Here is a 24,444-nt window from a genome sequence, read left to right on the forward strand (position 1 = left end):
GAAATGACAAACTTTACTACCTTACCTAATTTCCGAATGCATTGGACGTACTGGAAAATGTGAAGTGATCATATTCTAATTATAGCAGTGTCATGATGATGAATGAGCATTACCTTAAGGTAAAATAATTACAGTGTGTTAATACTGGCCTTATTAGAGGTATGTCTAGACTTCTGCTTTTATGACTAGCTAAGCTGGAAGGCTACTCTGGCTGGAAAATTGCTACAGTTATATCTTAGTCTCTGTCTTTCTGTAGTATCCTCCTTGACACTTCTGCTCTCAGGAATAGAAGTGCAAAAAAATTCTTTTTGCCTTATGTTTGTATAGAGTGGCATTAAATACTCTTGCCAATGACATTTCTAAGTGACAAAATGTGGAAAGCAAGAGAAGGACTTCACTGTATATCCTGAAAAGACAATAACAAGAAAAGAATTGTGTGCCAGCATGGCGTACTTGTTAAATACTTCTTGAGAGGCATATCTGCCATCCTCTGCAGGCTGCTTATGGTGAGACTATGACAAGTACCTATGCAAAGCCATGGAGAAACTCAAGATATTTGGTAGAAAAGTATGTTAGAAGATATCCTAAGAAAACCCCAATATTCAGAAAGACTAAGGTAGAGTATATAATTGTGGGAGATATTTTTTTGGTGAAGACTAATTAGTGAAGACTTTGGTGAAGACTTATTAGACAGTGATTAGTTTGTGGGCCAGAAAATGTAAGCCTGCCTTGACTCATGCCACTGCAGCCATGCTGTTGATGAACAAGGCTGCTTGTTTGTGACCAGTGGCTCCTTTCTCTTCCATGATGTCCTTTTCAGCTGCTTGTAACAGATGAGCAATTAAGTCATTGCCAGTGTTAAAAAGGTGATAAATGGGGGGAAAGTCTTGCATGCTAGAATCAGAGGTTTAAATTTTTCTGCCTAATTTCAGTGAAGATGTACAAGCACAATGACTTAAGGATTAGCCCCAAATAGCATTATTCTCTTATCCTTTCTTCAGAAAAAGAGTTGGATTATATGACCTTTCACAGCATTCAAGCAGCCCTCTCTTCTATACTGCTGTTTTTTCATTGGCTTAATACCTTAATAGTATTTTCTAATTAGCTGCTTCATTTCATGAGCACTCTATCTCTCACAACACAACAACTTGCATTAGAGTTACAGCACTTTATTAACTTGGTAGTGGAGAATTTTCAGACATTCCCTAAAGTTAAAATTCAATTTCTTTTTTCCAGCCCCTAGAAACTTCAGATTTCTGCAGAATTGGACAGGAGTCACAATGACAATTCTTCCAATAGGTCCAGACAGATTTTAATTTTCATATCAAATAGTGTGAGTTTTAGCGTAAGCACTTTATATTGTTTTAATAATGAAGAAAAATTCTTCAACTTTAAGCCATTAAGCCATATATCCAGATGAAAACGATGCACTTTTTTTCCCTAATGTTTTGACTGTGCTTGCTAAGGATGTTGGCTGAGAATTCCCAGATAGTTAATTAACGTCTCCCTCATTACTAGCAACAATTTATACTGAGAAGAGTTCTTACGTCTGCATATTTTCCCTTATTTTCTTCTTTCCTGCTTGTTAGTATTATGGAAAAAGAAAAATTTGACATGCGTATAAATGTTTCCAGTTTTAGTGTAAAATATTGAGCTAAGTCATGGATTATACAGCCCCATTATTTTCCTTGAAGAAAAAAGGCATGAACAGTTCATCAGAATTTTTTTCTGAAACATCTCCACCAGGAACAGACTACATTCACTACGAGATTGGAACAGATTTAGACACAATAACCTAGAATTGAAAGCTCCTTAGAACAATACTTAAAAGGGAAATATCCACTCACTAGTTGTGTGGTGTTTTTGCGTTCCTCTAACCTTTCACTAGTTACCCATAGGAAATCAGTTATAAACCTCCTAGATAGCTGTGCTCAGTGGTCCTCTTGGTAAACAGCTGTATTACACATTGCTTTAAAGAACAATAGTTGAACACGGTTACAAGCAGGAGAAATTAGAGAAATCAATTTTTCTGTATCTGGATCCATTCTTTTCCCCCATATCCTATTGCTGTTTTTGTCTGGCTGTCTGTTCTCACCAGGCCCGCAGACTGGCAGTTTGCAGTGCTGGAGCTGTCACCAGGAGCTTCTTTTCATTCCTGAGACTGCCATGCCAGCACTGAATGCAGTTGCACTGCTCAGTCATCTGCTCTGGAAGAGGCAGTGAAAGCCACTGTCAGAGCTGTTGGCTCTCCTCAGCTGCTCATGCTACATAATGTGTCTATACTAAATCAAGATGTCTTGATTACCACTTTTCATTCTGATTTGCTGCTATTTAATACATAGCATGAATACTCGTGGACAGCTCTTAAGTTACTCCTTTAAGTAAGAAGCACTTTTAAAAATTTGCGTTATGTTTCAAAAATCACTTACATTTTGGAAACCAAATGTGGCAAATGTAGGCTTCATCTCCCTGCCAGAGCCTTGGCACATATGTACTCCCAGATGTATTCCTCCTTGCTCATAGTTAGGCGTCTGCACTGTCCCTTCAAAATGAGGCCTACAGAAATGGGGCAGGTGTCCAAAATGCTTGGAAGCCTTTATTCCTCGAGTGCTAGGTGATGGGCTTGGCGTGGGCTGACAAGCCTGGTAATTATGGGAATATTTCTGTTAAGCCATTAAAACTGCAAAATTCAGCCCCTGTAATTCTGTATCTTTATATCCTGTTTTGCTGTTTGACTCATTAGCTAGAGTGAATGCCCAGTGGCAACTGAGCTCACAGTTGCTCTGAATTCATGGAGTTCATTCAAAGCTGCACTAACATTCAATTTACTAAACTTAGGGCTTTGCAATCAGCTGCCAAGAAACAGACATGCTGAATTAGTTGAACATACATTTATCTACCCAACTGTGAAAAGAGGTGCACAGATAAGCTGTATTGTGAGAATAACAACAATGTAAACCAAGCCTAGTATTGTAAAATCTCAATAATAAGAGATAGTACATTAACATGCTTTCTGTAAAATAGAAGACCAGGAATATGGATTGCTTCATATGTGTTTAACATGGTGTCATATGTTATGCTAAACTCAGCATCATTTTAGAAGACACAATAATCTACATAAATACAAACTAAGTCAAAAGGAAATCACACAATCACAGAATGGCCTGGGTTGAAAAGGACCACAGTGACCATCCAGTTCCAACCCCCTGCTGTGTGCAGGGTTGCCAACCAGCAGACCAAGGATGCCCAGAGCCACATCCAGCCTGGCCTGCAGGGATGGGGCATCCACAACCTCCTTGGGCAACCTGTTCCAATGCCTCACCACCCTCTGTGTGAATAACTTCCTCCTCATATCTAACATAAACCTCCCCTGTCTCAGTTTAAAACCATTCCCCCTTGTCCTACCACTATCCACCCTTGTAAACAGCTGTTCCCCCTCCTGTTTATATGCTCCCTTCAAATACTGGAAATACATACTAACTTTTCTGAACACAGAGTCATTGATAAATGACAAAATGAAAACTAGAGACAGAACTTTTGGTTATTTACTCAGTAATTTTTCTTATTTTGCACAAGTCGTAGCTGAGCTAAGTGCAACATCCCATCAGCCTGATAAGCATTTGTTAAAATGATCTCTAATTTCTCCCCAGAACACTTTACTTTGGATACACTTAAATAATTAATCTAAATGAATAATCTAAAAATGGTGAACAACTATGCTAGAAAAGCAAGGGAATTTCAGCTGATAGCTAATTAACTGATACAGATACAACGTTGTGTAATAGAAACCAAGCGTGTGTCATTAGCTGACTTCCAGAGTAACGGCTAATAACAGAAACAATGTGCAAATTACTGCAGGCTAATACTTAAACTAATGCAAATACTACATTCAAGACCAATCAAAAGTCTTATAAAAGCAATGCCAATAGCTCCATGGACCATAATGACTTTGAATCATGCCTCTGTCAGAGTCAATTTGAGTCATGCTGAACTTAGCAGCAAAACCAAAACCTGAAAATTCAAATGGAAAGGGCTTCTTTTTCCCCGACTACATATTCTTCAAATCACATCTGGAATTTCTAGTGTTGTTTCCATACTCCCAGCTGTCACTTTACTGTCTACTGTAGGAAACTGGTATCTAATTATAGGCTGCTGAGGAAGATGTTCTAAAGATATGCCCATATGTATATTATAATTTAAGTGTACAATAATCTTTCATTCTTGCAATCACTTAAAGCAGACTTATGCACTACATGATAAAAAACAGTACTTTGTGGATCAACTGAAAAATAAACTAGACTCAATAATAAACATTAAGTTAATAAATGCACATCTTGATCCATTTTTTTCCTCCTTTAAGGACATCTTCCCCATTCCTTCATTTTAGAATTATTAGACATATATTTGGTTCCTATTTTTGGAAATTGTGAATTGGATTAGAGCTAGCTGTTATCATTCAAGAACTACACCTGAACAGGAGGATGTGAAACCAGTGCAATTGTTTATCAGCTCAGTTGCAATGATGTTATCTTGATGCCAAGTAAACTACACATTTTCCAATACTATAAAAAGCCTAAATACACGCTAAACATCTACAACAGAATGCAGTTGCACAAATATATGCATACATAAATTCCAGCATTCTTAAAACCGTGTTATTAATTTTTGGTCTTTCAGACACATCCTGTTTAATTATAAATCTTCAAACAGTTGCTCGTGCTTGGATGTTCCTTACTTCACATCCGTACAAAGAGTCAATTTGTAGAATTTTTCCTCCAAGGCATTCACAATTTGCAGTAGCTGCATGCTTAACATTCGATTACTTATATTTAAATCCTGTCATTTCAGTGCCACAGAGCTATTTTTGCAATCACAACCTTCAGGTGAGCAATGGTTTTTAAGAAAAGTGACTGCTGTATTTGCATCCTCATGTGCATGCTTTAAAATTACCATTCTTGCAATTTTTATACTCTACAATCACAAGTGGAACAGGTTGCCCAAGGAGGCTGTGGATGTCCCATCCCTGGAGGCATTCAAGGCCAGGCTGGATGTGGCTCTGGGCAGCCTGGTCTGCTGATTGGTGACCCTGCACATAGCAGGGGGTTGGAACCAGATGGTCATTGTGGTGCTTTTCAACCCAGGACATTCTATGATTCTTCTATGAAGTGCCTCCTTGACACATCAAAAACTGTACTCAATTATGCTAAAAGTTTCCTGCACTAACAGGAACTAAGGAGGCTGAGGGGAGACCTTATTGCTCTCTTCCAATAACTGAAAGGTGCTTACAGCAGAGCGGGGTTGGTCGCTTCTCATTAGTGACAGGTGAAAGGATGAGGGGAAACGGCCTCAAGTTGCACCAGGGCAGGTTTAGATTGGATATCACGAAACACTTCTTTACAGAAAGTGTTAAACACTGGAATAGGCTCCCCCAAGGAGGTGGTTAAATCACCATCCCTGGATGTGTTTAAAAACCATTTGGATGTGGTGCTCAGGGCCATGATAGTAAGGTTAGGCTGTGGTTGGACCTGATGATCTTTAAGGTCTTTTCCAACCTGAGGAATTCTATGGTTCTGTGTTTTGGAGGTTTTTTAATATTAAACCTTCCATTAGAATCTGGCACTTTAAACATACACATCTGCTCTATGGGTTAAGAGACAGCAACATTGGCTTCTCAGTTGTACCATTTTAAAATAAGTAGGACTTGCACCTACCTTTCTTAACATTGTGGTCACAACAGATGAAAAATAGCGAAGAGTTTTGTGATGACACTGCACAGAAGGAAAAAGTGAGCTGGGCTGACTGCCTGCCTCTTCACCTCCTTCAGGTCATCCTGGTCATTCCTTTTTAAAGGTGATTCATTTCCAAAGGCCACAGATTCTCCTAAAAAAAAGCACTCTCAGTACAATGTACTTCAAAATAGTGGGGTTTTTTTCCTACTCTCATCTTAAATGAGCTCTTTTTTTTTTTTTTTTTTCGCTATTCCCTTCCCACATAAAACCTAGATTACACATGGATCAAACAAGTACAAGAGCTAAGAAAAGTGAACCCAGCTAGACTGTGACATTGCAAAAGACTTGCTGTAGTCTTTCTAACTGATCAGGGAGCTCACTGTTGCCAATGCTAGTGCATCCTCTCAGACTAGGGATACTATGAGATCCAGGTGCTCTGTTTGAAAATTACTTTAGGTACTGAAGTCAAGATTGTAAAGAAATCATAAAATTCAGTACAAAACATTTTTTAAAATAAGGGTTAATCTGAATACACTCATACAAACTTAACTTTAAAATAAGAGAGCTTTTTTACTGGAAAATCGTACAAACATCTCTACTCTACCTGAAACAAAAAAGCTGGAAAGTGAAGCAGCAAAAAAAAAAAAAAAAAAAAAAAAAAAAAAAAAAAAGTTATTTGAAAAGAAAATACAGGATTCTTCATAGTCTGAACTGAATAAAGTATAATTTAGATAAAAGTATGCTACTGGGGTGGTGAATTGAAATAAATGAGTTAGATCACCATATGCAGTAGATTAACTAGAGCAATTACTTTGATTACAATATCTGGGAATCTAGAATACAAAATTCATACATCAGACAAAATATTCCTCAAACAAATTTTCATGCAAATTCCTGTTCATCATCTTTTCAGACTTCAGTTATTGGCTTCTTGTTTGTTTTTCACTGCTATCAGACAAGCACATGTGCCAAGTTCTGGTTATCTACGCTGTATTGTAGAGAAAACTAATCACTTATCTTGCATGAAGGAGTGATGAAGCATAGCTTGATTATTAACTTTCACAAGTTGGACTGAGTTTTTTTGGGTGACAAAGCTGTTTACCATATGATACAGAGTAAGGTTATACATTCTTGGAAGCTTTAACTCAAATTAATTTAATACCCCTCCAGCAAAAAAAACATAGACCAAATTCAGAAAATACAGGTTTGAAAAACCCATTTTTATTTGCAGTTATTAAAAAAATCATGCCTACAATCTGAAAATTTTGTCAAGGCTGCCAGTAACCAAAAGCTCTGCCTATGCAACGAGCAAAGAAAGTACCACACAAAGAAATTAACAATACAGAAAAAAAAGTCCAAAGAAAGTTTGGAGATGAAATCAGGAAATGAGAAAGCTGAGCTTACTCTAACAGGAATTCCCTTGAAATATATATTTTATAAGGAACAAATGCTAATGTCACATGTTAATGTTGGCAGTCCAGTACCCTTTATAAAACTCAAAGAAAAAAATCATTAAATTTCCTACTTCCAACTGCCAACAGATTTCAGATAAGGATTACAGAACTGTTGCTACTCATCACATGGAAAGGATGCTGTTACTTAATTCTTTATTTTCCTTTATGACAGACTGTCAAAAGAAAAATAATTACACAGGCCAACTATAAGGGTGTTTTTTCTTCCAGGTAGAGTAAGAGAAAGAGATAAAAGAACACCACCTGCAGAAGTTTCTTTATGGATGTTCATCCTTGCAAAATATCTCATTAGTGTTGGCTCACTAAGTGATATTGAGGAGAAGAACTTTTAGTGAGGTCTCTAATCCTTTGGTCATTCAGCAGTTTTATCTCCTGCAGCTTTTTAACTGTCTTGTGATCTCCTTTTACCCAGCCAAGGCCCCAGACTCAATAAAAACATTTCTACAGAACACTTCATTGTTCTTTCTTTTTCCCCCTCATATTTGCTTGAAACTCCTTAGTCTTCATTACCTGAACAAGGTCAATAGATTACAACTTTCTATTCCATCTTTTTCAAATAATACATGACAATTGCTGTATTTATTCAAAATTACATGTGCTCAGTTACCCAACAAGGCTGTGCTTCCCATACATATTTTTGGCAGTTAGTGAGACATTTGTTATGATCCAGTCAGTTCTAGCCTCAGGGTTTTACTTGAAGGACAGAGAAGCTTGCTCAGTATTTCTATAAAACTTTATCAGATGTGGCTTTTTGTTAAAAAAAATAATAATAATTCATATTTTGATCTTAATACACCATTTCTTCCCCCCGACAATTGCAAATTAAGGGAAATCCTAATATGATGGTCCATTAATTACAGTAAGTCACCACCAGGGGTTCCATTTCAAGCCCAAACTGAAGAGATCAAGTGAACAAACTTATCCCCCTGGTGAAACACTTCAGCACCAATGACTAGAAGCAGCGTAATCTGCTGCTCAAACATCTGATGACTGCAACTTCCATCTGTGCCTTGTTGAATTCTGGCAGCAGGCAGGATTATTTAGTCTATTCTTGTTCAGCCAGCAGGAAGACTTTGTTATGGCAGGAAATGTGGGACAGCTTTCACAAATGAAGGTAGCTTTCAGAACAAATTAGTAACCAAAGAAATAGGACTCCACTAGAATGAGCTGATGACCTGCTTACCCACAGGCAGACAAGGCATGAAACAGAAAATGGAGTAATTTGTGATGTAGGATATTTAGACTTTGATTCAGCATATATTGTTGCTTCTTCCGTCAGTTGTGGAATATTACTCTTGTGTACTGGTAAAACTGAGCCTTTTTCTGTTTAATACACAAGAAAGGCGTCATACGACATCAGTAGACATGAATTAAATGTAACTGCTTAAACGAAGTCTGTTCCAACCAAAGCATAATGAACAATAAAATATTCACACTTACCTGGTGTGTCGTGTATCAGCAGTTCCAAGTCCTTCTTTTGGAAATATCAGCTTGCACTTGGTTACTTCTACCAAAATGCATGTTTAGATGTATTGTCATTGTTGAAGATTGCACACGCCACTTAAGTACGAGCAATCCAGAGTTTCATTACTTAAATATGCCCTTTAATTATGGGATTAATCTTCAAAGGAAACGTTTACAAATTCACAGAGATAATAAAAGGATTACAGAGGATAAAATCTGTACACAGCATAATAGGTACCACAAGTACAAGTGAGTGTGATAATAAAAAGATGCATATATGCTAAAGCTATATATACACATGTAGATAACATAGCACATGGATGAAGGAACCACTGTTCTTCTATACATTTACATCTGCAAACATATGGAGACAACTGTTTGGAGCATGCTATTCTAACATTTTAAAATTAACTTTTCCCTAAAACTGCACATTATGTATCAGTTATGATCAAACTCATAGGGGAGCTTCAGTGTGTGACACAATCCTCAATTACAGTTCTTTATACAAGGAGTTCAGAAGGTGAGGATTTCTGGTTTACTGTACTACCCTCTCACAATGTTTTTTGACTATTAAGTTAAAATATCTTCCTTTTCACTCACTCTTATTATGAACTCTCCTAGATGACCACTAGGGAGCTGTGCTTGCTTCAGTAAGGCTTAAAGAAGTTATGTGTAATAAAGAATCAGTCCTCACACATGCTCATCTTGGCCTCTGGAAACTGCCAGATTACTCGAGTGTCATTCATTTAACTTAACATCACACTGGAAGCTGTGAACATTTGAAAATGTCAAACTCGGGGGTCTCAATTTTCACATCGTCCCTATCTTTCTGCTTTTTATACCAAACCTGTTTCAAAATAATATATAAGATAGTATCTCAGATGAGTAGTGTCTGCTTCTATTCTGTCCTCTGAGAAATTTGGATGAAGTGCATGTAATGCAATATCTTTGCAATTTGAGTCTACATTTTCAGAGAATCAACGAACTGTGGATTTTGAATTGAAAAACAAACAAAAAAGCAACGCACCAGTCAGATTTTTCCTTAATCAAGGAGATGTTTTTATGTCTGGAAGTTACTGAAGAAACTCACTGACACAGATCTCTTATAAAAGAAATTCTGTCTTGTTGAATTCTCTAAAGAAAACTTAATGCAAAATCTTGTGACTTCACCATGTTACATCTGAAACAGAAATAAGAAAGGACTCATATCTCAAATCTGTTGACTTGTGTTTACATTTTCAGTACAAATAGCAGGAAACTCAGTTGTCTCTAACACAAATGCCAAGGACATACAGCTGCCTTTTCAGTAAGCTGATAGATGATTGCTTACTGCTACAGGCTGACTTGTTGCATTCACCAAATGAAGTTGACCTTAGCTGAGAAAATTAAGTGAAACATTTTCCATGTTTCTACATTTGCATAGGGAGTAATTTAAAAACTTTAGTTCCTGCACTTTCTGAGGTATAGTTGGCAGATGAGATGAATACACAGAAACCCTTGAACCCTTTTACTTTGATACAAAAAATGTAAAGTGGTGCAATATTTATGACAATATATATTGTCAGTTTCAAAAAATGTAATTGTAATTACTGGATTTCTAGTTGACAAGGAAAGAAATGAAAAAGTTATTACTAAGCTCCCTGAAATTCAAGTCATGGAGTAAATGATCTAATGCAAAGGAAACAACAGTTATTTCTCTGTTAGCAAGGCTCTGCCTGTACCTGTCATACTGCACAGAGGTGTTTTTACGTAAGCACTTGCATTTATATTTTGTAGGAGACTTTTTTTTTTATGGTATACATACATATTTAATCAAGACCAAGCAGAACCATAACTCTACCAATACAAATTTTAACAGTATGTGGAAAACTGAACAGAAGTTATTTAAGAATATCAGATAATTTGTCTATTACGAAATTCTTATCTGTACTCTACTGAGATAACCAGCTATGTGCATACTGTATCCCCACATCAGCCTTCCAGTTACTCAGATGTAAGGAGACTCAAACAGATCAGAATTTGTTAAAAATTTTAACATTTGTTGAAATCTGAGAAACCAACCAACCAACCTGCCGGGTACGGAAACAAAATAAGGAAAATAATAACTTGCATCAATTCCTTGAAACTCAAATCTAACAGACCTGCTCTGCTATGTTGTTATTGTTATGCAGGATCTCCTTACTGACAAATTGATCACAGCCATTTTAAGGTAAGCAGTGTCTGACTGAGGAATGTCTTGGACTCCACATTTTCCTTGGAGACCTTCCATGTACTTTTGACTTCAATCCCTACCCAAGGGCATGCAATCTAGCAGAAGCCAATAAGGTCAAATTACTCAACTTTGTAGTATGTATTCTCTTCATCATTTCCTAATGTGCTGTGTTTGTTTAATCACAGAAATAACATGTTCAGTTTGATACAGTTATTTCGTTCTGCTGTCTTGTCCTAGCCTTGATTTGCAATGTGATCCTACTGAGAATATGGAGTCTGTGACCTGAGAACATATCATTCTCCCTGCTTCCTGAGCAAGATCTCATTGCAAATGCACTGTTTTCCCTAATATTTATTATTCTTCTTTTAATTGATAGACAAAATAAAAACCTAAATGTTTCTAGAATTATGAGGACTCAAACAAATAACAGTACTAATCATGTTAAATGGCAATTTCATAAATTCTTAGTATAGTTCAAGTAATAACAATCTGAGAGCATTACATAGCCATAAAAGTAATGTGAAGCAAAGTTTTATAATTTAGTTTCCATTTACATACATTACTTCCAATATTAGGAAACAAAAATTTGTAGTTCAAGCTGTCTTCCTTGGATGCATTTAAATTACATGAGATTAAAAAGTATGTAGTTTAAATTACTGTAATGCAATTATCACAGATTATTACTTGTGCCCCCAGAATAGAATTTTAATTGAATTTGGGATTGGTTTAGAAAGAAATGGTGCAGCTGCCGGATTTCAGCCATCATTCTTGTCACTTAGACAACAAAGTCACCTTCTACTTCTTATTGTTTTATACTTAATTGAAAGCAACACATTAACTAGAAAACTGATACACAGATAAAAGTGAAGGAAAATGCATCTCCATGCCTTTGCATATAAAACAACCTACATACGTATACTAACAAACCCTGCAAAGACCTATGGATATATTTTCTGACATGTTCTCTTCGCCATCTTTGATGATTTTTAATTTTTTTTTTTGTACAATTTCAAAGGCCAAGCAACAACTAGAAACATTCAAATAATAATGGAATAATAATACAATATTGCACACATTCAGAAGCACTTCATTTTCTCCTTCCTATTGAACATTGCTTAAAAGTCTTTGGAACCTATTTCCCCTTTCTGTTGTGTTCAGTAAAGTAAATGTGTGTGCACATGTAGTGTCACATATGCAGATAAAAGTAGTATGGCTGCATAACTGAGAGAAGGGCTGGTATCAGTTGGAAGGAGCTGTATCTGTTGCCCTAGAATCTGTTTATTGTTTCAGAAAGGACCATAGGAAAGCTCTGTAAATAGAGACTTCTCAGAGCCTGGCATTGTTTTTGTGACTTGCTCTATCTAACGTGCTATTGCTCTGTTAGAATTTGTCTTTTTTTGCTTCTGTGTTTTGTAACTCACATACAGAGATGACCACGGTAAGCAGAGATATCAAAATATCAGCAGAAAGCAGAAAATTGGTATTAGCTGCAAAGCGTAAGGATGCATTACTTCATATCTGAATCCCTCACTATCTCGACAGAAAAATAAATTGTCTTACATTTTGGAGCCGAACGTGTTTAAAGGACTAGCTCCAGGTCACTGAGAAAATAGGGAGGAAATTACATTTCAAAAGCAAATGGGAATTATTATGTTGATATTCCTCTTTTTTTTTTTTTTTTTTTTCCACCAGTAGTACCTGAAGTCAAACATGCTGAGACATAAACTAGATAAACAGCTGAATAAATAAGGAAAAATTGTAATTTCTACTTAACAAGTAACCTGAATAGCAGTTGCTGACAGTGAAGTCAGATCACCAAAACTTTTCTAGCACGTTTTTCATTTACTGGCCTGAATTCTCTGCAGTTCTTTCAGATCTCCATTTTGGGATACTGTCCATGCATTTCCACAATTTTCCCACTCCACCCTCTTGCATTTTTGGCAGATTGTAATGCTTTTCTAGTGTTCTTTTTTCATACTTTTCTTTAATATTAAATATATTTAATATTAAATATAAGATGCTTTCCCTTTGAAACAATTTATCTCATAGCTGCCACTAGAGGAGCAAAAGTGCAGACAAGAACACATTACATTCATGTGAATTTCTAACGTGCTAATTTATGAGGGTTTATATGCAGCTGCTGAGTGCCCATAGCTTCCTGGCCCCTCAGGCCTCCAGTCACCATTGGACACAGCAGAGCTTTGCTTGGGGTGGAAAGGAGTTGGGATCAGCCTGCCTGTGCTTTGACTTCACAGCTCCAAAGCACACAGGGCCCTCCAACCTCACCATTAGGTACAACCCACAGTAATGTCTTGCTTAAACCGATGTTTCATCAAATGCAGTTATGCTGCTGGCGCAAAGTTGTTACTGCAGGCATGGACATCTCACTTCAGAGTTGGAACACGCTGCTGGGGACAGGACATGGCTCTTTTCCCCATGTGTATCCATCTGCTTTAGGACTATGGAATGTACCAGTCTCCAGCATCACAGTTCTGGTGAAGTGTACTGCTGGCACATTCTGGTTAAACTTTCTGTCAGGCCATTATGGCTTCTCTGAAAGAAAATCTTACATCTGAATGACTAACTACATTCCACATAAGCCCAGCGCTCTTTTGTACTGTAAATTACCAATTGCAGCATTACCAAGATATGAAACTGTAACTAAAGAGGAAAAAATATTTCTTATGGCTCTAAGATCTGATGACTCCTACTCCTTTCTCCCCTTGATATTTTCTCTATTCCATCATGTTCAGTTGAAAATTAATTAGAAGATATGAGTTAGCATCTTTCCTATAAGAAATACTTCTGCAGAATTCTAAACATTACATACCACAAGCTCCAAACTGCACGTATAGCTGAGTATTAGGTTGTTACATCTAAGTCCTCATCCTTTTTCCAAGTACAGATACATGTTTTTAACTTATTTGCATCTGTCTGAATTGCTGTTTGAGTCCATAGAAAATGGACTGAGCTTTGTAAAGGCAATTCCTTAGAAAGTACATTCTGAGCTGTTTCTCTAGATACTGCAGACTTCTGTTAGCTGTTACAGCTACAGAGCAAATATAAAAAATGTTCCCTAGTGATGCAATGATGGCTGTAGCTTTTGCCACTGCATGCTTCTGCTTTGATAACCAAAGCCAGATGAGGATCCATCATGATCTTGGTTTGCAAACAGCCATCTAACTGCTCGCTGCCACTTGATGCAAACCTTAGATGTGCAATTGATGCTAGCTTGGCTGCATCTTTTAACTTATGCCCTCTTACATTTCCTTTAAAACTGAGCTTCAGTGATATTTTCTTGGCTCTGCTGCACATCACAAATAATTCCCAAGGTAGTTCTTTTTCCATGAAAATCTTAGAATGCTGTTTATGAAGCCAGTCTCCCAGTGCAATGCTTGGCACACACAGGGATCTCTCAGCCTTTCTGGAAATGATGTAGACAACACTGCAATCTGTGGCAGGCTGTCTGGAGGGGTATGCAGGTGCACAGCCTGCACTAAGGCCATGCAAAAGAATATTGTCACTGTCAGGATTCTTCTGGCCCAGTACAACCACTGGCAGTCTAGGAATAGTAGATGTCGAGAAAAAAATAAAGGAAACTCGGGAGCTGAAAAGAGGAATAATTAATCTACAAATATATCAGCAAAATGTAGAACTGCATCCTTCAGAATCATTTATGCTGGGTACGCTGCCAAGCTCAGCTCTCATACAGTGGCTTATAGTAACTGCAACATTTCAAGCAGACATTTTTCAACCAGCTGCAGCACAGCCAGCTGTCTACATCACTCATGTTTGCCTTATTCTCCTTCAAAATCAGTACAACCATCAGGTCTTTAATATCTTACCTGCTAGTGCAGAAAAATGGCAGATCTCTGGGAAAAGGAGTACACACACGGGTACTGTAGGACTTCCTCATCCATGGTCACTAGGAAGAAGAACAGATCTGGGTCTTTCTGTTATTTCATTAACTGCATTTATCTAAATTTCAAATTGATATAAGATGCATCTCATTCACTTTTATGTGGCTTTGTGCATTTTTATTGTCACAAATATTCTCTCCCAACCCTTACGCTAAATCTTTAGTTTATGGGGTTCTGTTTTCAGGAGGAAAATTGAGAAGTAAGGCAAGAGTGAAAATTTAAGTTCCAGATGAAGTCTGATTTCAGTCCTGCTTTCCTGATCAGTACAGACTGCCAGGTTGGCCTGCAGCTCGTATCTTAACATGCATTAAATGTTTGTTCCATTTCAATTCCATACTTTTTTTTTTTTTTTTTTTCTTCTCCAGAACTCAGGAAAAAAAATCTTATTTTGGAATTGAAGCTTTCCAAGCTCAAATGAGTTGTTTTTTTTGTTTTGTTTTGTTTTGTTTTGTTTTTTTAAGTGATAAAAATGCTTTCTGCTGCCTTCCAGTTATATCCAGTTATATAAAACTAGAAGAAAATTTTTACTGACTTAAATAAAACACAATAAAATTATGCACAGACTTTTCTTCCACAGACATCTTCAAAATTACCTTAGCTCATGAAATTTAGAATGCATAAATATTCAGAGCTTAAGTTCCACCGTCATGACACAACTGAAAAAATGTGTGTAAAAAAGTGTTTATTCACATTTATTTTTTTCAGAGGAAAAAGATATTCCAATTAATTACGAACTCTATCAATTAATCAAGAAATACTGTATCACGTTTTTATGTTGTGATCCCTGTTCCCCATCCCATTTCTGGGGAAAGAAACACATGGGGATGGGAGGGAGAAGACTATTTTTTTTCCCAAGATGTTCCCTGGAGGATCACTTCGAGTACCAGGTGTTTTTTTTCCACTGTACCGGGAGTAAGTTCAGGTCCAAATTGGATTTTGCTTCCATGATGACTGATGTGCATAAATATTCATGAGTTAACACCTGGCATTGGCTATTGTCTATAAGCTGTGTAGCCATTACTGTGGTTGTAGCTGTGGACATTTGAATTCATGAGGCTTTTTATACATTTTAAAATATATATGAAGTGATATTAAAGTCTAATCAAGTATAAGAACCCCATCTGCTTTCTGCAACCTAGTGATACCTGCATAGCATAAGAGAGAGAAGCAGTAATGTAAGTAGTGAAGATGGAAACTTGTTTGTTTATTAAAACTTCAAATTTGTTTTGATCGTTCCTTTTAGTCCCTGTTGGTAAAAACTATGATCCAAAGTGGCTTCTTTCCAGTTCTCCATAGAGATCTTTGAGTTTTAGCCCACTAAAAGTTTGGCAGAACATCTAGCTGCCAATTTTTTCTTAAAGAGGAAAATGATTTAAATTCCCTAACAACAGCCTATTTTATATGCAGCTCTGCTCACGCATGAGACTCTCTTGCAGATGTACGCTCTCTTTTCTACATACAGTAAGACAAATTAATTTAGGGTTTTCAACTGAGTTTTGTGTCAGGGGAACCGCAGGGACAAGTACGGTATTACTGAAAAGTTATACTACCTGTAGAGAAGAGGACCATCTACACAACAGAAAATAACATGCTGATACCTAATCTTTTACTTCTCAACTAAATCTTTCAGAATTGACGGAACGTTGATGGAGACCAACCAGTGCATGTGAGCATAGTGGGGCAGTGGGCAGTACATCTCAGCAGTGATGACAAGTTACTGTTTCTGGTTATCTTCTTGTATTTCTAAACATGGTTGGATAAGGCTGTCTGGTTGTTTTTTCTTTGTTTGTTTTGTTTGAGTGTGTTGCACTCAATATGCACTCATATTGCACTAAATATGCCACTGTATAACAAGTGGATAAACTAAAAAGTATTGAACAAGGTGGCATTTTCTTTGTATGTATCTAACTCCAAATCCATCTGAAATCTAGTCCATTAACTGGTTGAGAATGAGCTTACTAATGGTCTATGATAAGATCCATGCAGATTCATCACAACAGATTAAGAAGATGCTGAAGAGAATGAAAACATAGGACTGAAGCCCACAATCTGCAATCACATACAGATAGTGTCAAGCACGTCCTATGTTTCTCAAACCAAGGGTAAAAAAAGCACACAAAAGGGAAAGGACTTGAAACATTTCTCCTTTCTTTGTCCTTCTGAAGATAAGTTCTTGGGGAAGGAGAGAATACAAGAGCAAAAAGTTGTTATAAGACTGCAGAGAAGTAATGAAATGATAGGGGTAACAAGGAGCAAGAAGGACAGGTGTGGATAATCTCCACTATGTAGATTTCAAGAAGATAAAGCATTACTATTAATATTACTATTTCATGTCCAAATTAAAAGCAAAATGTACTAAAGAACTAAAATCCTCCATTTTCCCTGGCTCCTTCACTACACACATTTATAATTTGTCAAAACTGCCCCTTTGTGACTGCCTCTATCGAGCACCATAGTTACAGATTTTCTGTCTCTGTATCACTGAAAAATATGCAATTGGCTACATTTCCTCTGTCAGATGCATTAAATGCTCCAGCAGTGCCACACACTGACTTCTCCAAGTGCCTTCCCTGCAGCAGAAGAACTTCCCTCTCCGGAAGTAGGGAGAGGAAGCAACAGCAAACCTGACTTCTTACAATTGCTGTTACTAGCACTTGAGAAAAAATCCTGCTCTGTAAATAGAAATCTCAGTGTTTTACAAATGGCACAACAGATGCAGTACACTGATGGAAATGGTGTAGGCAGTGATGCTGCAAAAACTCTTCAGGCAGAAACATAGTTGTCATGTACTGAGCAACATCTGACACACACATTGTCAGGGAACAATTGTAGGAACGACCGGTGGGGCTCAAAAGTAAACTCCTGCTTTTTTTGAAGTATTGGAGTTTTCATTTCCAGATGGAGAAACAATAGAGATGAGTTCATCATGTCATCTTTGGGATGACATCTCCCACGATGCGACACCCCCTGTCACTGAAATACGGTGCCAAGCATTGGGTACGAGCCTAGTACATGAGGTGGAAATGGAAACCACAGCCTTCTGCTGCAGAGATACAAGCCAATAGTTGAGTCATCTCAAGGCCTTTGTATAAATCCTTGTACACTGTTTTCTACATTAAAAAAAATGGATAATCTGCTAAAAATATGTGCTGCCAGGATCCAGTCACTCAGGTGTCAGGAAGAGAGTGAAGAGAATAAATACAGAAGTACATGTTCAGGTTGAGTTTTATGAAGAACAGCATGCTCCTCGTGAATTCCTGGAAGAATGTAATGAAACCTAAATTAAAATTCTATATTACAAACAAGATAAAAAAGGCAAGGAAACAAACAAAAACCAGTGATACCTGAAAGGCAAATCAAGGCCTTGCCTTGGCAAACAGATTGGCAAAGGGATGACTGGCTAAGAATTTATTCACAGTTAAGCTGTGCTAGACATGCTGTATTATTTGATGTTACCTCATCTTCTGGCTCAAGATATGCTTCATTTGTTAGGCTCTGTTTTTTAATCTCAAAATACAATGGCAAAGTGATTGCCTGTGATTTTATGCTTTTCAGTGCCCACCACAATAGGACTGCACTACTGCTTCAAAGAGCTAATACATACTTTATGATCAGGAAAGAAAAGCCAAAGCCCCCAGGGAAAGCACTTTATATTAAAAAAAAAAAAGAACACCTGCTACAGCAACTTTTTTCACAATACTACACTTTTAAAGTGCCTTAGATTTTCTAGAAATAAAAAGTATAGCACGTTGAGACAAGAAATCATCAGATGCATCTAAGCCATTTAAAATATTCAGGTGTCATTCTGAACTGCATTAGTCTACTGTGATTCAAAATGCTAATTGCTTCATCAAATACTATCAGATGTGAGAATTTCAGTTATAATCTGTGACTATGAAGGTTAAGGAATTGCACAGTGGGCTTCTATAACAGCATATAATCACCTTATCTCTTAAAAAGGAACCTTCAGTTTGACACTTGCTTGGCTTTCTCTAGACAGCCCATGTGTCTGGGATGCTTTCAGACTCGTTCCAGATTATATTATATCTCACCACAATTGAGGTGGAATTAAAGTCACTGCTATAAGCTCCAAGAAGAAAAGAACACCTACAGGAAAATAAATTGGACAGTTCTCTTTCTTTTCCCTTCCATTTTAAGTATTTGTACACGTATGAAAACACCTTCATTCCTTCAATCAGTCTCTTCTACTGTTTATTTCAGGTGTGAAGCTGTAATCCTGCATTGGCAGCATCTGGAGATGATTGCCTTTTTACAAAATCAGCAACATAGAATTGTTGTGCAGAAGAAAAGAAGGATCCAATCTGGTGTGAAACAAGCTGCCTACTGCAAGAGATACAGGCCCTGAAATGAAAACTGTATGAGACACTAGAAGTCTATGTAGTAAAATTCCAAGAAACCAAAGATAAATACAGAGAAAAATAATTCTGTGGAAGAGGACATTTTTTACATTTTCTACATTTTTTAATGTAGAAAACAGTGTACAAAAGAATTTCCAAATCAATTTTTTAATATATAAAGTAGATAAGTATGCATACATATATATACATATCTATGTGTACAAAAGCGTGTGAATATACTTAGCCTTCACCTCCTATAAACTGTATCCCAAATTCTATATCAGAATTACTTTAAGTTTCATTTTAGAAGAAAATACTGATTCACCTGACTGGGGAGTAAAATACAAGGAGCTGCTATAGAATTGAGTGAACGTACAACATAAATCAGAGGATATTTATTTCAGGCTTCCCATCGTAGGACCAGATGATAAATCAAATAAAAGGAAATTGGTGTGGTAAAATTAGAACGATACTGATTCAGCAAATACTGAAATTTCCCGATATGTAGGAAGGGATCTCTTGACTAAGAGATAAATATCAGGTTTGCCAGAAGATCAGAGGGACAGAAATTAGCAAGCGAAGCCCAGGATTCACAAAGATTGGGCTTATACCAAGTGCTGCAATGGTCTGCCTCACCTCAGGACACCATAGCTCAGTCTTCCAAGACTGCAGCTCTGAAGACAGCCCTGACCAGGCAGGGCTGATGGACAGTCTGTTCCTTAACATCAGTCTAGGTTTCTTTCCTTGGTAATTCTGAGGGTCCTTGATATGAAATTATCTAGTGTGTGCAGTAACAGAAGAAACACTGCTCCTGTACTGGCTAGACAGTATTAATTAAAGACTGCTTTATGCCAAAAATAAAACATTAAAATAAAATCCCTTCTGCTGTCAAATATTTAGATGGTGTAATATAGGAGATATAGCACATGATGAACAAGAATTGAGACTGCAACAAAGTGAGGAAGTCCTCTTCAGTGAGACTTCCTCTTAGGAAAAGGTTTTGCATGTTCTGAGATAGCTAATCTCAGATTGAGATTTAAGATTTAAGAAGAAAGATTAAGAAGAAACCCACAATCATTCTCACTGAAATACCTTCTTCCCCTTTGTTGTGTTGTTCTCTGCAGGCAGAAGAGATGTGAGGCAAATATCCACTAGATTTGTAACAATACACAGAGTTTAGTTAATGTAAAGATAACTGGAACATAAAGCATGCAGTTAATGTCTCAGACTGTGGGAAGCTTTCAGGACAGGAAGATTAGCATCTGACAGCACAAAGAGTTATGATAACGAGACAGTGCCGTACAATACTGTTAGAATAGCAACTAATCTCCTGCACAAGTGATAAGATGTGAATTACAAAATTAAACAGACTGAGGAAACTACCACAAAAGGAAGATGAAATGTTTTCGAATCCCTACTTATCCCACAACACTATTTCTTCAGTTTTGTGCCAACAGCAAGCAGAATGACCACAAATGTTTTAAATAAATGACTGCAGTGATGTGGACAACAATGAAAAGGGGTTGATCAATCTGCTGACAAAACAATAACACAAGAAAAATAATAAAAATTATTCAACTAATTTAAAACCTGTAATATAGTCTCAGGAGCATGCTGGAAGGTGTTATCACCAAGGTCTTACATGAAAGATAGAAATTCAATGTCTACTACGACAAAGAGGTATGGATCATACTTGTCAAATAAAGAACATGTTGAACCCCCAAAGAAAAGAAAAATGAAACTACTGTTCACAGAGAGCACTGGAAAGTGAAACACAAATCTGCAGTGCATCCACAACTGAAGTTTCATCTACCAGCCTTACAAGAGATGCACACAGGGTAATATTTCTGACCAGCAACTTCTGTAATAAATTTTAGTTAAAAAAATAACAGCAGCTTTGTTCTTTGATTTTCAAAGCTCTAGCATGCAATTATAGAAACACAGGATTCAGGTTGGAAAAGACCTTCTAGGTCATCAAGCTTGACCATCAAATCATGCCAGATTATAGCAAAAGCCAGACATTAAAAGAGTTGAGTATCATTCAAATCAAAAGCAAACCTCCTATTGCTTTCAAAGCAAGAATAATTTTACTGAGGGATAAAACACATACATACTGAAATAGTAAAATTACTTACTGCTTAATTATTCTTATTTCTAATCTATAAGCATTCATTTGTACACACGCGCAGACACAAACAATAATAAATAACAATAAATGTAAACACACAAAAACACCCTCAATTAGATTAATCCTAACCACTAGAAGTTTTGGCATCTTCATGGAGTTCACTTGGACAGTGAGCTTGAGGATTTACTTACAACTGGTGGGATTCAATCTAATCTTAATTAGAAGTGGTTAAAAATTTGCAATAGAACTAAAAAGGTGCGCCACAAGGATGCTCTGGCAGATGAAAAGAAACAAAGAGTGTCATTAACATCAGGATTTTTAAAACTCCCATCTGTTTGCTGAGGTTTTATTGCAATGCACCTGTATTCTTGGTAATTTTTCACAGTTTCCATTTTCTACTACCAACATTGCATTTTCATGGTGGGAAAGCAAATCACCTCTTGGGAGAAGCACACATTCTTTGCTGATGATATCCAAAGTCATGCTCTGCTGCACACAGAGGTTGTGAGATTTTATTGACAAGATCAACATCTCACACTTCCATACATAATCCTTTAACTGAAAATCTAGTAAAAGGCAAAAATAAAATAACAAAGTTAATCCTGCAAGGGCAAGCTTATAGGTATTTTACTTTTGTTTCTCTTAGAATGATATAGAAACGGTAATTTCACTTTAAAAGATGTTACTAAGATTTCTACTTCAACAATTTAGTAATAAATAAATGCATTATTGTAATTAATATATTTACCCAGTCAAATTTTACTTGTTGAAGTTCAGCTTGAACCTCAGCTCTACTGAGGAGGAGGAGACAGAATGGACACAAAGTGAAGAGTATTCAGTCTAAAACAGAGAGAGACTGAAAAGTGAGATGAAAGGAGGAGGGAAGATGAGAATTTTGCTCAGTTACAACATACATACCCAGTCTGAACTGTGTTATAGTTGATGTAAAGTCTCTGCTGTAAATGGGCTTTGCAGTGAGCCCAGAAATAACGCAGAGTAGGTTTAAACTCCTTAGTGTCTTAGGACTCATTCTCCCCACTGTAGAACTGGGAAAAAAACTTTAAAATTGATTCTCTTTTGGAAGAGAGGAGGAACAAAAAGAGAGTGGGAAGAGCAAGGGAGAAAGAATGACTACTATAGAAAAAAAAAAAAAGATTCAGCAAGGTCAACTAGATTCGCAGGTAGTTCACAAACCATTCTATCACTGCAGAAATTGCAAATGAGCACATGGGCCTCAAGAATAGCTTGAAGAATTCCGAGGGCCACAATATTGATTGCTCTTTACTTTGAGAGTGTATAGGCCTTACTGAGTAGAGCCTGCATACGGACAGAAATGATTCACAAAAGAGAAAGTCACATATATGTAAAAAACCACAACATCTAGAAACTTAATATTTTAGCTAATGAACATAATTTAGTAAAATACAAAATATCACTTTTGCACATCAGAAGTTGCTCCTGCTGTTATTCACAGTACTTTTTTTTAAAGTTGGCAAACAGGTCCTTAACATCAATTAGTAATTTATCCAATTGTAGGTTACACTGACATTGCATGGACTTTAAACTATAAATCACTATAGATCCAAAATTACCTACTCAAAGCGGGCATCATCCACTTTTCTTCCTATTTGTTTTCTCTAGCAGTTGTTTCCTTACTCCTTCTTCTACTGCTCTCTGAATATATGCTTATATATAGTAGTACAGTTAAAAGAACTCACTCTACCTTTGGGAGAGACAGATCAAACAATGTTAAAAGACTTTTCAGTCATCTCTGTCCACAACAGGAGTAATCTCCCATGTCCCAGATGACAGTGACGAGAACATTGTCCAGTAATTGTAAACTGTTTGATGACAGATATTTTTCTCATGAATCACAAGAAACAAAAGACAAAATTCTAATGCCTAGAAAGAATAAGAGTAAATGATTGACAGAGAGAAACATCACATTTGCATGGTCATTCTATGCACAAATGTACTTCCAGTGACATTAACAGAAATCTTCTTGGCTTTACCTTCATTTGCTCAGTATCTTCATCTTTCTGCTCAGCCTAACACTAGATGTGAAGCCAAGCTACACCAATTATCTCGCACAATATATGCTGAGATCAGATTGCAACAGCATACCAAGACTTGGATTGTGAACGCCGTCACCTTAGCCTTGGCTTTACATATCTTACACATTCACCCAAATTCACACACAAGCATCTCAGGCATAGGATGATTTAGAATCTTTTTTCATGAAGAATCAACATTTAGACAGGAGACAGAAAAGAGCACTTTCTCAAATTACGTTCTGTTTCTACCTGTGCTAGTGTGTTAGGTCCGCGTGGGATGGGGTTAGCTGGATTCAGGTGCCCAGCTGCACTGAAATAGGACAAAAGCTTCATGCAGGTGCACCCAGAAAAAAGGAGGAGGAAGTTTACCATCCCTGCCTCTCAGTCTCATACCACACCTTGGTGAGGCTTCTTCGATGGGCTTGGTGAGTGCTTACTCCTTGAAGAAGGCCACAGTTGGCTGAGGAATGCAGCTCGCCATGTCACCGTTTGGATGTACCCATTTTCACCATGTTTCACTTACTGAACAGCTGCCTGCTCTCTACTTTGGCATTTCACACACTTACCTTAAAAACTTTAGTCTGCTTTCACATGCTTTTCCCAAGGCAGGTATCAGATGAGAAGCGAGGTTCATAGCTGTTGGCATCCAACGTCTCAAGATAGCTTGAACGTTTCTCCTGTGGACAGACTTTCCATGCTTCAGTTCTGCCACATCTGTTAAGCCTCATAGCCGAGCTAAAGAGAGAAGGGAAAATTTGACTTAGTCCAGGTATAATGTGGGTTGCAGCATAATAAGATCAAGTAGTCCCTAAGTAACTCCATACACACCGAGTGGGTGTTGGAAAACCACTCTCCACAGCCCATGCAAAGTAACTGGGGTGGGCCAAGGACCAGGCTGCGAGCAGAGGAACTGCTCCCTCTCATCAGGATGTGAGTCTGCTTGCCTCAGTCTCCCAGTCTCTGATGGCAGCCTAAAAGACACGAGTGAACAGAGGACTGTTTTTTTAATCCACTGATAAATAATAACACTGCACCTACTAGTCTCTGTGCGCTGCTTAGGAGAGAACAAGAAAATGAAAGGAGAGTCTCTGTTCTACATGAGCAATT

The 24,444-nt window shown here is 37.3% G+C and overlaps 2 long non-coding RNA genes across 2 annotated transcripts; both read right to left on the bottom strand.

Annotated features, from left to right (window-relative positions):
• Positions 1–6,604: 6,604 nt before the first annotated feature.
• On the bottom strand, positions 6,605–20,353 carry LOC128077954 (uncharacterized). The gene is made up of 3 exons (XR_008205229.1): positions 20,248–20,353; positions 14,723–14,802; positions 6,605–9,845 (listed from the first exon to the last, which is right to left on the bottom strand). It is a non-coding gene; the product is annotated as an uncharacterized LOC128077954 (long non-coding RNA).
• Positions 20,354–21,397: 1,044 nt separating this feature from the next.
• On the bottom strand, positions 21,398–23,785 carry LOC128077959 (uncharacterized). The gene is made up of 3 exons (XR_008205236.1): positions 22,876–23,785; positions 22,202–22,329; positions 21,398–21,849 (listed from the first exon to the last, which is right to left on the bottom strand). It is a non-coding gene; the product is annotated as an uncharacterized LOC128077959 (long non-coding RNA).
• Between the last annotated feature and the right edge of the window lie 659 nt (positions 23,786–24,444).

Source organism: Tympanuchus pallidicinctus, unplaced genomic scaffold, assembly GCF_026119805.1.
Source record: "Tympanuchus pallidicinctus isolate F22 unplaced genomic scaffold, pur_lepc_1.0 scaffold16, whole genome shotgun sequence".
Classification (NCBI taxonomy): Eukaryota; Metazoa; Chordata; class Aves; order Galliformes; family Phasianidae; genus Tympanuchus; species Tympanuchus pallidicinctus.